The following is a 9,072-nucleotide window of genomic DNA, read 5'->3' on the forward strand; positions in this document are numbered from 1 at the left end:
TGTATTTACAGTGTGTGTGTGAACATCCCATGCTATCTTAACGTAACCTTGTATATCTGTAACCCCTGTCCAGAATATCATTCTATGTAATATTGTCACGGTGTTAGAATTAAGGTAATAGATGTGTTAAAGGTGGACTGCCTAGTTTTTATGTCCTGTTCCTTTGTTAGTGCTTTACTTCCGGTCCAGAAAGAGGACCCCGCTCAGTAGCTAGTGTTTCTAGTACGAGGAGTCGGCCTAAAAACACTCATCATAACAAGTTTCATGTAGATTGATGCATAATTTCATTTGCAACCAAAAATCTGAACTGACGCCCCATAACTAGGGTGTCCTGTACAGAATAAATCGCTCAGGAAGAGGTGCTACGCAATCTCCATATCCATTTAGAACACGACCTTTTATCACATGATCAGTGATGTTATCTAGGTGCTTATCTGTTTACGTGGCGGTGTAGAGTTGTCATGTCCATATTCCAAAGAGGCGTCCTAATTATCCTTCTTTCTAGCTTTCCGTTGTCCCCATTTAACCTTCAGTAATATCAGATTTAATACCACTTCCCACAAAACTGGTAGGAAAAGATCTTGGTGAGAGATGTTGACGATAATACAAAAAATGCTAACTGTTTCGCACTTGACAGATTATAAGTTCGCGTGATATATAGGATAGTTTTCCTATTTTTCAATAACTTACAATAACCGAAGTTTCTCATGTTAATTCTGACACCCAGTGACAACAACTCTGGAGAGGAAGGCTGTGATGAGAAGTAATGGTAATAAATAATGGTTGGCAACTATACATGTGGGCACACCTGTGGCGTGGGAGTGAATCCAGAGTTACAAATTTAGCGACTTCCATTTAGGTACTCAGTGTGTGTGTGTGTGTGTGTTGAGAACTTTAGCAATAATCTGAAGGTACTGAACTGAAATGTTTATTGCTGTAAAAGTACAGAGTACATACAGTATACAACAAAAGGTGGTGGTGAATCTGACCATACACACACCTCCTTCAACAAATATAATTACATACAAGCACTAGTTACATAATACTGTACAGTAGCCTATACAACAATGAGTGGTGATGGATCATACCACACCTTCAGCAGAGATATAGTGATTAATTGGTAGAAATGCTATTGTTGAAAAGTATATAAAGTATTTAACCATCAAAAGAAGGTGGCATCTAATGATTTTTGAGCCATAGTCTAGATATTATAAAGTTTTTCCTGCTATTTTCAAGAATATTAAAATTTTATTAGTGTCGATCTAGTACAACACAGAGAACATAAATCCCTTAAAAATTCAAGTATTATGTTTACAGTTCCATGCTGGTACATGATAGTTAGCAGGAAACAACTGAGAAAAAGTGCCTGTCATAGCAGACCCTCGAATATTTTGCCAGTTGACCTTTCTGTTGTCATTTTGCGTACTTTTGACCAAATTAGTTCAAGCTGGGGCGACTCTATATGAACCTACTAACCTCGATCATATGGCTTAATAATCACCACAGCACTATCATACACAGTACAAAATCGTTCTTCTCTAATATCTTGATGTCTCTTAGTCGTTATACGAAATCTATTATTTTTCATCTTGAGTTAAAATTTCTAATGTCTAATCAATCATACTTATACAGCAAGACTAAAATTTAAGGAAATATAGCAAGTTTAGCTAAATTTATAGATATAAAGGATGGCAACTCTGCATGAACCACCTGGTCCAGTTCTACCTCCACACCACAGTCCACCTCCTCGGGCAGTGTGATTGAGACCGTGCATGTGGTGGGTGTTGAAGTAGAGCTCGGTGTTTAAGTGCTGCGGACCCTGATCATCCGCTTCATTCACGTTGACAGCGCAAAAAATAACTACAAATAAAACTTAAATCAAATCCTAAAGTACTGTCGATGGAAATTAGGGACTAGAACGTGAAATACCTTTAGATTTCGTGCGCTAGGTGATGTGTACGTACCCTTGCTTCTGACGTGTTTGTGTTATCAGCTTGTTAAATGGACACTATGAAGATAATCGCTGTCAAGGTGGTGATCATGGGCTCTCAAGGTAAGTAACATTGCATAATGGAAACTACGCATGTTGATACCAGAACTTCGTAACACCTCTTCCTTAGCTATTCACATTGCGTATTGCACCGGAATATTCCCTTGTATTGCATCTTGATCATTACTGAAGAAGAGGCATTACGAAATTTACAAAGCCTGATTGGTTATATTCTGAGTGGCGTATTACGATTGTAGCACCTTTTCCCTACTTCGCAACAGCTCTTCCACGGCTGTTTATTAAATTTTGCCCGCTGCAGCCGAGGATTCATTTATATTACCCTCACCACTGAGTTAAACTGGATGTATGAAAATGCTAGGATCGAATGGGTTGTATATCATCATCATCATCTGATCTAGTGTTGCCCCATGAGGAGAGTAGGAGCCCGGGGCTAGGCAAGACTGTCCTGACGTTTAAGATAGTGACCAGCCTCTCTTCCCTGAGTGGCATTACGTGAGCAATAAACCCTAACCATCCCCTGGATATAAACCTACACAGGCGTAATCCGATTGGAGCGCTTTAATTACTAAACCACCAGGCGCCATAATTTGATTATATGGTTACCACCCAGCGTAGTAAATGGTTTCCTGGTGCAAAGGAAACCATTGGGCTCGTCACTCAGTGTAGGGTCACCCACAGGCAGAAGGAATAGGAAAGAATGAAAAAAAAGACTGAAGAGAGAGTGTTGTCACCCGTAGGCATAAGGAAGAGGAAAGAATGAAGGAAAAATACAAAAGAGGAGGGAAGGGAGGAAGAGAGAGGATAGTCATCCGAGAACAACACAGCATCGAGTGAGTGGATGGTGAGCACCCCCACCTGCTACACTGTATTTGTATATCTGTAGATTATTAGGTAATTTCTCTGCACCTCTTGCATGATTATTTGTTTTGCATATTACACAGGAATATTCTCTTTAATGTTACTAGTTTCCGTTTAATGTAATTATACCTGAGGTTTTAAGGGGAAAAAAGAATGTGGCACGAAAGGAATAGGGTTGAAGGGAGGGAGCAAGGTTGTGTCTACGCAGTTGGAGTGAACAGTAAGGTAGTGTTTACACCATGTTTTTGTACATGCATGAAACAATAAATTGGCGCAGGTTTGATAGGTTTGCTGGTGGCACTGGACACACCAGAGATGTCTCGGCCATTCTGACTTTCCGGGTAATACCTCGAGACCCCTGTAAAGTAAACCCCGCATCACACAAGCCAGTAGGCATAACCTCTCATTTTTTTAATCCCAGCAAACAGTTACGTTGCTGGTTGTGGGATATGTTACGACGACTTAACAGTGGCATAGCCAAGATGCAGCACTAGTACGTGACATGTGATCCACCCTCCCAGGTAACCCGAGATTTTTTTTTTTTTTTATATATATATATGACAGTTAAGGTGTGTATCTATCTATAGCCTGATGCCATTATCCCTTAAGGGGTGGCCGTTGGTCTTTAAGTTGGTTGTTTTCCAGGAAAGGGTACCAACCCTCCGCCAACCCACTTGTCGACACGTAGGGAACACGTTAGGGTTACCACCCAGCGTTGTAAATGGTTTCCTGACTAACAGGAAACCGTTTGCTAACTACATCAATGTACTGACAGTGTCATGTTGCAGATGAAAAGTACCGGTATCGCCCTTGTAAAATTATGAGTCATATACTCTGTTTCAAACACTGTAAGATTGACTCTGATATTCATTACCAGCCGCGATAGTGGTGGTATTGGTTTCAGTTTGTCCGTCTGTCTGTCTGTCTGTGTTTCTGTTAGCACGGTAACTTTGCAACCGCCCAAGACATCATCACAAAATTTTACATGTGCGTAGTAGGGATGAAAATGTCTATCTATCTATCTATTGCCAGACGCCTCAATCCCGTTTGGGGTGGCCACAAACAAATCGCCTCCAAGTCGCCCTGTCCCCCGCCATTTCACTGCCCTGCTCCCAACTCACACCCCCCTCTCATATACGATATCGAAATTGGTGGAAGTAGGTCAAGGTCAAGGTCATTGCGAGCCGCGCTAGATATGTATCGGTTTGCAGCTGGTGTAATTACCCCATTTAGTTTTATATGATTTTCTTTGTTTCAGAAGGCCACTAATCTCGTTTCACCGTGTGTTAACCCCACAACATGTAGGCCTGGTGTATGAGTTAGATCTGCCACCTTATGATCTACTGTAATATTATGAGAGGTAGCCTATGAGCAGCGGGAAACCAATAGAAACAGTTATTGCGAGATAAGGTGGTTTGGGGTAACACACTTGGAAAAACCATCCCCCCCCCCAAGGCTAAACGGAATCTTAAAAACCTCTTCAGTACGGTGGCGCTTATTTAATTTTGCCACATTCAGACGATTTTCAGTTCGAGGCACTTTTCTAACAGAAGGGTTTATATATAGCGTAGTCTACATTCTGAGTTGATAATTTGATATTATAAATTAAAAATACTAGTAACCTACTTCCAGAGGCTGAGTAGGTTAAAACAATAGGCTTCGTGACAATTGCCAAGTTAAAGTGAATAAACTCTAGATATAAAACGTCCTGGGGCTGAATGGGTTAACACGTGAGTTAATGGGTTAGTGACTCAGAAATCACATAGTAGGCTACAGTCTCAAGCAAAAGTTCATGACGCTTTTGCCGGCTGTGACAATGGGAGGGTGCTACGTGAACTTTTTTTTCCTTTTTTTTTTTTTTTCTTTTTGTGACAGTAATATCAAGCACCGGCATGTAACAAAAGAAAGAATACTACTTTGTCATGTAGGAAGGAGAGAAATGTGGAAGACAGAACAGCATGCTAGAATAGGATTGTGAGAGAACTTTGCTCGTGTATGTATTCTTTCTGACCCCATGACAGACATCAGTAAAGCCAATCTATTCTCTCGTTTATCAGGAAATCAGAGATAGGCTAAACATGACAGATAGTGTAGCTGTTTCATGTGTTCATCTACGTCACTATCTGATAACGTGCATCCTTTATGGCCTTCGTCACGGCACAATATCTACTCTTTAACGTGGTCTAAAATTATAACATTGGCACAGGTAGATGATTTATTTCAGCCAAGCCCCGCTATTTTGTTGTATTCCATTTTTCTTTTTCAACAGGCTTCCCAGTCGCCTTCCTACTTCCTCACCTCCCACACACCTGCCAAGGATTTCTTTACGTGCCCCCCCCCCTCCCGCTCAGCACTAAACTCAAGACCTGTGTATAACAGCTAACACTTTGTTCTCTCCGTTGTTATTATTATTATTATTATTATTATTATTATTTGAAGTGCCCACTCCCACCGGAAGCCCAGGGAGGGGTGTCGCAACACCCTCCCCAGGGAGGACCCACGGCCCAACACCCACCCCAGGAGGAGACCACGGGGAGGCACATAGGGAGCGCAGAAGGTCCAGGCAAGACGGGCCCATGTCCCCCGTGACCCTGCACCCCTCTTCCCCGCAATGCAGCCACCAGCAGGAACGCTGCCCCAACAGGCTACACTGCAGCCGGGCCAGCCCTCACCAGGATTGGGGTGGGACTTGTCTTAATACAGTCCCAAGCAGCACCGCAGTGATGGCCACTGTCCGCACTGGGAAGGAAGAGACGGCCGCCGTCCACTCTTTCACTGAAAACCCAGAGAAAGGTAGACCCGTGGTAACGGCCACCATCCGCACCGGGAAGGAACGGACGGCCACCTTACACCCTTTGTCTGCCACCTCCTCAGGGAGCAGCACTGCGGTGACGGCCACCGTCCGCTCTGGGAAGGAAGAGACAGCCACCATCCGCTCTTCAGCTGACAACCCAGCAAAAGGCAGAACTTTGGTAACAGCCACTGTCTGCACCGGGAAGGAAGAGTCGGCCACCATCCGCTCTTCGGCAGTAACCGGTCCTGGGAGCAGCACTGCACTGCAGTGACAGCCACCATCTGCGCCGGGAAGAAAGAGACGGCCACCATCCGCTCTTCGGTTGTTGTCTCAGGGGCCTTTGGAACCGCGGTGATGGCCACCGTCCCCACCGGGAAGGAAGGGACAGCCACCATACACCCTTTGTCCACTGCCCTTGTGACTACCCCTCTGGAGGAAGTCCCTGGCTTGGTCCACCACCCATCCAGAAGCCGAACAGGACGCCTTTGTCTCTCTCCCCACAAGTGCAGTTCCCCAGTGGAGTTGCAGCTAGAAGAGCTTTGGCAAGGGCCCATCATGAGCATGGGGATGAGCACCCTGCAGCCAGTACCCGGGCGACACCCCCAGCTGACGGACTCTTCAAGGATAGGACGCCTCAGGCCGCTCCTGACAGCAGCTTGACCCAGCAGAAACCACAGCCCTCAGACACCCAGGGCACCCCTAGAACTCCAGGGTATAACCTCCCCAGTCCCGCCAGCAGGCAGTCCTCCAGGAGCAGGTGGAGGCAAGCACGCCTGCTTGCCCTGTTCGGCCCCAGCTCAGAGGATTGCCTCCCCCACCGAGGCCCCACTAGGGAATGGCCTTCCTCCATGCCGACCAGCAGCCCATCCCAGACAACCTAGCCCCCGGCAGTAGTCCCGTGAGTTCTGCAGGAAGGCACACCTGATGAGCTACCTCTCACTCCCGGGCGTCACCTGTAAGGCAACCCAAACCCACAGCAGCCCGGACCAAAGTCAACTATTGTAGTCCAATTGTGTCGTCTTAACCTGATTTGTGTATATCATGAATATTGTACTTATTCTGATTGTAACTAAGGTAATATACGTGTAAGGTTGGTCAGCCAAGTTTTTATACCTTGTTCCTCTTGTGTATTCTAGTTCCGGCCTCGAAAGAGAATCCCAGCTCAGTAGCTAGTGTTCTAAGGACGAGAAATCACCTGAAGAACACACAGCATAACACTGGTGGCCAGCAGTGGTTCTTTACCTGATCAGAATACAAAGAGGAGCAAACAAGAAAGTCTAGCAAAATGGTAGCCAAACCTCATGTCCAATTACCAAAGTTCGATCCTGAACAGTACACTGTCAATATACAGTATACCTGTCCATGGTTGAGCCACTATCGGACATAGGCTTTGACCATGACAGGGAGAAAATAGCTGTTACCCTGCCACACATGGGCAAGGCAATATCAAGTATTGCCTCCAAGATCGTCCCGGAATTAACATGGGCTCAATTTACCCAAATCGTGATACAGTCAGTCATGCCATCTTTGGGAAAAGTCATAGCTCTGTCACAGCTTGACGCCCTCACGTACGACAGCAACCTGGACAACTTGTCACTACCGCCTGCCGGGACACCAACACAGCCACCCGGGAGCAACACATATTTAACACATTGTTGAGTATCCTCCACCAATATAAGGGAACATTTTACCATACACGACTCATCAGGAGACCTTGACAAGGACGTTAAACTCGTGCAGCACCTCCTAGCCGCCCGCTCCACCCCCCAGCACATTGACGCAGTGAGCAAGTTCCCCACCCAGAGAACAGCACAACACCAGAAACAACAGATGCCCTCCACCCACCCAAGCCCTTCAACAACACCCTCCATACCCAGGGCGCACCCTACCTAGAAACATCCCAACCCAAATGAGAACACGAATCTGATATCCATCAGTCCATGGGAATTCACCGCTTGCAGCCGCAGCTGCCATCTCCACGACATCCGTGAACAGCTAAAGGCTGCCTAGCGCAGAACAGCCACCCAAGGGTGCCGCAGTCTCATTAGACGACAAAGGTGCCGAGGATGATGCCTCACCCACTGACTATGCCGACCCCAGGGAAATGGAGCCCGAGGAGGAAGACACCCCACAACAGCTGGATTTTTTAGGACCTCCCTCGCACCTCCCCGCAGTGGTGAGGGCCATCTCACAGCAACATCACCCTCCAGTCTGCGTCAAGATGAGACTGAACAGAGTAAAAGCGAGGCTGCTGGTCGACATGGGAGTGGCCAGATCTTGTCTCTACACCCACTTCTACTCCCGCCACGCCTCGGCCTTTGGCCCGCTTCTCCCTACCTCACCTCACCTCATAGACACGGGGGATGGTCTCCTGCCAATACATGGGGAAACCCGGGCCTCATGAGCTGATACTCACAAGCAAGCATCCACCAAACACAAGTTCATTATCTTCAACTCAACCTGCCGTGCCAATGACAGCTACTTGGGGCTGGACCTCCTACAGAAGCTGCACACCAGTATCGACTGCCAAAGACGGCGTCTCCAGTTTCGGAAGCCCCCAGATCCCCAGTTTCACCCACTCTGCATGTGCACACACCCCTTCACCCTGTCCCCTCCCACCATGTCCTCCACCCTGCCCCCTCCCCACCCCACTCCTCCCCACCCCACCTTCCCCACAACCATCGCTTCCACCGTAATCATCCCCCCCAGCACGAGGCCTGGCTACACCTGAGCAGACCTACTGGCACCTCAGTCCTGTTTTCCTCCTGCCTACTGTCACCCACCTTCCTACCCCTCTACTTCGGAGCAGTACACATCGCCAATCTCTCCACCACCCCACTCACCCTTCCCCGAGGATTAGTGGTTGGAGAAATGGAGGAGGCCGAGCCTTGTGAAAATCCCCCCCTTCCCCTGCCACCCTACCCCCCCCTGCCTGAACACCTCTCACCTCACCGAGCTAACAACCTCCAACAACTGGACTTCCAAGACCAAATTTTGTCAGGACCAGCAGACATTGGGTACAACACGTACCTGACACATGAAATCCACACCACAGGACCACCTATTTGCCGACCATCACGGTGGAAAAACTCCAAACAATGGGTTGCGGAAGACCGGCAGGTCCAGGAAATACTCGCTGCCAGCGTTATCTCCCCCTCCACCAGCCCGTGGTCCTTGCCTGTCATCCTGGTCAAAAAGAAAGATGGCACCATGCGCTTCTGTGTGGATTACAGGCGACTCAATGACATGACCACCAAGGATGCCACCCTCTACCCAGGATAGACGACTCCCTTGACTCCTTATATGGGGGATCCTGGTTCTCCATCTTAGATCTGCAGTCGGGATATTGGCAAGTCCCTGAACACCCTGAGCACTGAGGGAAGACAGCCTTTTCCACCAGTAATGGTAA

The sequence above is a fragment of the Coenobita brevimanus genome, chromosome 108, assembly GCF_032717465.1.
Source record: "Coenobita brevimanus isolate Jiangsu-jjx chromosome 108, ASM3271746v2, whole genome shotgun sequence".
NCBI classification, from domain to species: Eukaryota; Metazoa; Arthropoda; class Malacostraca; order Decapoda; family Coenobitidae; genus Coenobita; species Coenobita brevimanus.